The 7,075-nt window shown below is 37.4% G+C and overlaps 1 pseudogene; it reads right to left on the bottom strand.

The window, feature by feature from the left end:
* The window catches only part of LOC107548294 (testican-3-like), a 46,087-nt pseudogene that overhangs the window by 37,837 nt on the left and 1,175 nt on the right, over positions 1–7,075 (bottom strand).

The following is a 7,075-nucleotide window of genomic DNA, read 5'->3' as shown; positions in this document are numbered from 1 at the left end:
CGTGTAGAACCTTCTCCACCTTTTATGTATTGCGGTATGGACTGCTTTGGTCCTTTCATAACTAAAGAAGGAAGAAAACATCACAAAAGATATGGTCTGCTTCTAACATGCCTGTGTTCAAGAGCTATTCATATAGAAATGTTAGAAGATATGTCCACAGATGCGTTTATTAACAGTCTAAGGTGCTTTATTGCAATTCGAGGTACAGTACGACAAATAAGATGTGACCAAGGTACCAATTTTGTAGGCGCGAAGAACGAACTGAACTCAGCACTGCAGGAACTTGATCCAGAAAGGCTCACTACTTTTCTGGCAGATAAACAGTGTGACTTTGTTCTGAATGCACCACATTCCAGCCATGCAGGGGGTGTATGGGAGCGGCAAATCAAAACTGTACGGAGCATTCTTAGTGCTACCGTCACCCTTTCATCAGGCAGGCTTAATGATGCTTCATTGCGCACCTTGTTTTACGAAGCCATGGCAATAGTCAATAGTCGCCCCCTTACAGTTGACAACCTGAATGACCCCATGAGCTTAGAACCGCTCACACCTAATCATCTGATTACCATGAAATCCACCACAGCCCTACCTCCACCTGGAAAGTTCATAAGAGAGGATGTGTATATGAAAAAGAGATGGAGACGTGTGCAGTACCTTACTGAACAGTTTTGGAGCAGATGGAAAAAAGAGTATCTTAGCAACATTGCTGCTCGACAATGCTGGCATGCTCCAAAAAGGAACTTTCAAATTGGGGACGTGGTCATGGACATCGATGAAACATTACCAAGGAGTGAATGGAGACTAGGAAGGATTATAGAGACTATTCTGAGCCCAGATGGACTGGTAAGAAAGGCCAAAGTAGCACTTGGTGACAAAAGACTAAACAAGAAAGGAGAACGGATTCATAAAATCTCAATAGTAGAAAGGCCAGCTCAGAAGTTGGTCTTGTTGTTGGAAGCGGAGTAAATACATCTTCAAAAGGACTTTATTGCACTTTACATACACACAAATGTTATAAGTGAAAATTAGTCATGTTTCAGAAACATTGATAATTTGGTGGGAGTGTAACAGACTTTAATAAGAGTTATCCTTAATTTCTCTATTTGTTTTGCGTTGCCTTTGATATGTTTTGTATGTTAAAAATTGTCTAAGGATCACATTATTTCCGTTGTTCATGGGGGACTTTTATTCTGAAACGGAATCTGTTTTTCACTGCTCGGAGAGTAATGAGAAATGGTATGGAGAGCGAACGCTTCATGACGGCTTAACAGAACTCGTGCATGAAAGGACGGTTTATAAGTTTATTCGGCACCCCCCGAAAAGGCATAAGGTTTGTGTATTTGTATACTGTTAGTTAAAACAAATATTTGTGAAAATCGCTGAATATGTCTAATGGTAATGCACATTTTTGTATCGCTTCATTCAGCTCTTACGGTGATTTCTTGACTAAACGGACAAGTAATAAAACTTCAAATCATCAGTAAAGTTTCGGCCATCATTCGGACGGGGTCCGCTACACAGAGTATGAATTAGTTATCTTCAGTTAATATATTCTTCAACACAATATCTCAATACGCTAGTACAGGAGTTTATGAAATAAAATTCAGAGTAAGAAACACTACCCAATGGATGAAAAAAGTCAAAATGTCCCAAAACCAGTCATTTAACCTTAGAATATAATCTGGAAATCACATTTTTATTCTCAGTGGTATTGTATTGTCTCAATAATATTGGTAATGTATTTGTGGGGAAGATCTAATAGTGATTTCCCATGGGGACATTTTTATTGCACCACTCAAAATTATCAACAGTCCTACAAATGAATAAACAGGAATGTTTGTTGCTTTAAAGCTGTGGTTCTCAAACATTTTCACTCGAAGGCCCTCCGTTTAAAAAAAAAAATAATAAAATTGAAGCCACCCTGCTCCCATTAACCATGGTTAATTTTGTGATTCCAGGCATTTTAAAAACTGTATGTCCTTCAATAAGAACAATCTTATATAACAGTTGAAGGGGGAAAGAAATATGATTGCATTTTAGATTTTGATTTTAGTGTATGTGTTTTTAGGAGTTTTAATTTAGATTATTGCTGGATTATTTGAATATACTTCAAAGATTTTACTTTTGTGTTTCACACAGGAAAAAAAAGGGCCTATTACAATATGTAAAATAATGATTATGTAAAACATTTTTTAAGACTTAAGTAAACTTTGTTTAAAAGTTTAAAGTTTGATAAACTGTCAACTGAAATAACTTTGGCTTTTATTTTGAGATTTTATCAGCTATACTAAATGCTACCAAATAATCCATTAGTAATCAGACTGATGCCTCAATCGGACTGAAAAGCCTTCATCTAAACACCTCAAAAGATCTGACTGAGCTCAAGTGTAGACCTGCAATAATCCTAGCAATAGGAAAAAATAAGCATGTAAATATATCAATCTGAATATTTTGTTAATCAGATTAAAAAATACCTAGCATACAAGCACAGTGCCATGTGTACAGTATGTTTACCTACATTTGACATCCTTCAAACATTTATGTCTTACGAACTGGTCAGTGGAGAAGGACTGAATATTTACAAAATATTTTTTATACTTTTTTTTACATATAGATATGTCATCAAGGCAAAAATGACAATTATACTCACAGTAGCTTAAGTGACATTATCATGGTGGTTTTCTCCAGTTCTGAACGTGGAATACATGTAATGAACATGTAAATGTATGAATCAGACTGCTAATTTTAGGGTGTAAATAAAAAGCACTTTCGGAATGTAAAATCAGATTGGATTTCGTCGGACTGATGAAATTAGTACTGCAGCTTTTTCTTTTAGTGAGATAAAGTCCTTCCTGTCACTAGGATGTTTTCCAGATGTGTCCTTTACACCAAAGTCAAACACATGCTCATAGATTGGCTGTGTTTCTCATTCAAGCCTCTCACAAAATCATAGAAAATTCTCCATACTCTTTTCCTACCTCCTCTGGCAACATTAGCCTGAAGTTGATATAGCGTTAAAAATGTCACTATAGCACAGCTGACAGTGAAGTCAAGAGTGTGTGTATATGAGTGTGAGAGACACAGAAGATGCTTGACACTGCAGGGGGATCACTGATGGCCATTTTCAGTCTGTCAGTCTCACAAAGCCACACACATACACACACTTCACCAAACAAAAGCTTGACAGCCTGTGCTTCCCGTACATGTGCAGTGTCTCAGAACTTAAATATGATTGGGGGTCTGTGAGTCTAGGGCTCAGAGTCTTTCAGTAATTGCTTTGCTGTAAGGGCTAGTTGATTACGGGAAAAAATCTTGTTGAGCTGCGTTTGCTGAACAACTAATCTGCATAAATCACTTTCTCTTTACTGCTGGCCTGAAGTATCACATGGAAAGTAATCTTTGATGTGCCTTTAGCTGCAAAGCTGGAAAAAAAGAAGCACGAGAAGACGATTGAGAGAGAGTTTTCATGTGTGCATGCACCGTAAAATAAAAAGGGAATTAGGTTTTATCCAGCATGTGATTTTTGAGTTGCAGATTAAGAAATGTGAATCTCTTCAACTTCTAAAACAGAAAATTCCCTCTAAACCTGCCTAATAGTGTTGCCCGAACAGTTTATTATTTATAAAAGTATATATTTATTAAGGGTTCCCAGCATGCATTGCCTAATGAAATTATTATATGGATATTACAGAATTATTGTTGTAATGTTTGTTCTTTTTTCTTAAAGGGATAGTTCACCCAAAAAGAAAAATCCTGTCATCATTTACTTGTATTGTGCCAAACCTGTGTACATTTCCTTGTGCAGAACACAAAAAATATATATTTCTTTTGAGAGAATTTTTGGGTGAACTAGCTTTTGACTAGTTATTTGTTTTATGGCCATGCTAATGCAGTCCATCTTTTTTTCTAAATGTTTGTTGATTGTCATAAAGCATTTTTGTGAAAATTGTTGAGGCCACTGTTAGCTACTGCACATGCAGTAATACCTTTGCTTTGCAAAATGGTGTCTTCTTTTGGGACAAATATAAAATGAAAGCAAATACAAATCTCAAAAAGTGGCTGATTTACAATTTGTTGAACAGGAAGCCTTCAGTTGTTTTGACTAGAACATATTGGCTGAATGAGAGCAATACATTTCTAATTGTCTAAACGAAAGTAGCATTATACAGTTATTACAAATCTTATTAAAATGTCAATGCATCATGACTTTCTTGATATTTAAAGGGGTCCTATTATGCTTTTTCACTTTTTGAATTTTAGTTGTAATGTCTGATAAAGCAGTGTTTTTTTGAGCTGAGCTCTGCTTTGTGTACAGCCGTTACCAGAGTTTGCATATATATGCCGCCTGGGAAACACTGGACTATGGTATAAATAAATTCAACTGTATAACAGTTTCACTGCAATTCATGTTATAATGTTAGAGTTAAATAACAATAATAATAATACATATGCACTTATCTGTACATTGTAAATGCAGTTATTTTTAAGTGGTTGTTGACATCCTATCCAAAACGTGATTTAGCCAAAAAAAAAAACAATAACGTTACCACTTTAATATGTCTTGCAATATCCGTGCGTGCAAAGGTTCTGCGCGATCCTCTTGTTCAATATTCTCTGGGTCTGAATCCGGCTCAAATTGATATGGCAATATTGACGCCATCCTTAACTAAGCCCGAGAAGACGGAACTTGCTGTTTTGGCAAGGGGGCGGGGCAGTACTGAAACACAGTCTAAGCTGTTCGCCAATCACAACGCACTGGGACAGCTAACCAATCACATCACATTTCGTTTTTTGGAAGGCGAGCCTTCATCAAACCCGGAACTAACAGAGCCGTTTGTGCCAGGCTGGGGAGAAAGGTATTGTAATAATGTAAATTATGTAAAAAATAATGCGTATTTCGAACCACCAAGCAGGAGAGCATGTTCTAGTACACCCCCAAAACAAATTCAAGACATTGTAAAAGAGCATAATAGGACCCCTTTAAATAAAACCTCAATGTCATTGGTGTTCTGTTCCTTGATTCTACCAGTTTAAAAGTGTTCGTTTTTACTGGCGTTCCCATAAAGTACACTTGAATAATTGACTGAAATTAGAGTGTGTATACAGTAAAAGCGAGGGGGAGAGAGACAGAATAATCAGGTAGTGAAACAGTAATTTGTCATGCCCTGTGTTTGAGACCTACACCACCCATGTGCCTGTCTTAACTACATCCCTTACATAAACAACATTACCGCAAATAGTCACACAGGAGGAAATGGAAGTCCTCTGGTCCAGATGATATCATTACACTGAGTGTTCACTGTCAATTAACATCATGTTTATAAAGAACCTTGTTATGTAACTCCACACATCTTGATTGTTATTTTGATGTTGATGTGCATTCAGACAAGCTATCAGGGCTTGTCACTTTTGGTTTGCCAGCTACTGTGTGCAGGTTTAAAACATATATTGTTCTATTCATCTTATTTTTGAGTATTTTGGTCTAACAGTGTTTCTCTGTATTTGTTTGTCTTGTATTTTATTCAACACAAAACCAGAAATGAGTTCCTCCTACATCATACACAATAGTTAGTAGGTCCGATCCTTGAAATTAATTGTCCAAACAGCGTTTTAAAGAGCTTTTTAATATATATATATATATATTTTTTTAATAAAGCAGGGTTTACAAGTGTACAGAGAGCGGGAAATGGAAGAGTGATTACAGAATGCTTTGAGTGGGGAGAGAAAATCACAAACTATTCCAGACTGGCTTTCGAAATGCACATGCTTGATGCTTTCGCCTTCTTTTGGAACCATTTTGTTTATAAATAAGAAACATACAAACTACCTTGCCTATTTTGCCTGTAATGTTGCTCAATATCTTCTACTTTGGTTGTATAAATTCAATATTACAATCACAATCGTGTCATTGTTCTGACTATCAGCACATGTGCAGCATATTCATTTTAAAGTTTAAGTTTAAAGTTAATTTGACAGTCCTAATATTTTTTAGAATTGAATAAGTCATTTTCTGTGTTATAGATTTAATAAAGAAAATCTTCCCTAGACCCAGCTACTAGAAATATTTCTTAGGGTGAGTGTAGCAAGGTTGAAAATCACTGCACTAAGACATGCACGCACGCGCACGCGTCCAGCATCACAACATCCGCAGGTGAAAGAAATACGTGTTATTGTTTGTATGATGCTCTCATTTCTGGTCTTTGAATGTAACAAACCAAGTGCTCATGCTGACAGACACAAAGCTAATATAGTTCAGACCTCGTCTTAGTGTATTAGCTCGTGGATGGTTAAAATAGCCGTTCCAAAGCCCACTTAGCGGCGCAGAAGTGACGCACTGAGTCTAATTGATTGGTGACTGTCTTCCGTAAAATACTGAATTAATACAAAACGGAACTCTAAATACAGATTTACTGAAGGCGTATTTTGGACTTTATACAGGCCAATGAAATCCCATGCTGCTTCTTACTAAACATTCAGCGTTTTACCGTAAAAATAGCCTAAGACACACGCTCTCAAACAACACATACAGACCCAAATGACAAAAACCGAGTAAGCTGCCTACCTAGTCAGCATCAATTCAAGCGCGTTTTCGATGCCCAAAAACGCGTTCTAGGTAGACAGCTCTCTAGATTAAGGGAATGAGCAACTATTATGAAGGAAAACAGCACTCACATCTCTGAATTTGTCCCATCTCCCGGTCAACCATTTGTCGTCCAAAAAATTGCCGTTGTCGTTGCGGGCAGAAGCTCCGGCTATAAGCAGCGCGCACACACCGACCAGCACAAGCATCTGCATCGAGACAGAGAGAGAAATCAACACCCTGATAAACACGACAGCGACATAAAACGCCGAAGAACCGCTCCAGTAATCCCTTATGCGTCACCTTCAAGAGGAGAATGTGAGCGCTGTCATTGACTGAAGAGCTCCGTGCTAAGACTCAACTGATCTTCACCAACCTCTCTCTCTCTCTACTCAAGTGATCTTCACCTCCCTCTCTCTCTCTCTACTCAACTGATCTTCACCTCTCTCTCTCTCTATCTCTCCCTCTCTCTCTCTACTCCACTGCTCTTCACCT

Source organism: Sinocyclocheilus grahami, unplaced genomic scaffold, assembly GCF_001515645.1.
Source record: "Sinocyclocheilus grahami isolate Dianchi unplaced genomic scaffold, SAMN03320097.WGS_v1.1 scaffold346.1, whole genome shotgun sequence".
In the NCBI taxonomy this organism is placed as follows: Eukaryota; Metazoa; Chordata; class Actinopteri; order Cypriniformes; family Cyprinidae; genus Sinocyclocheilus; species Sinocyclocheilus grahami.
Note: the sequence above shows the minus strand (reverse complement) of the source record. Positions and strands in the feature narration are given on the sequence as shown.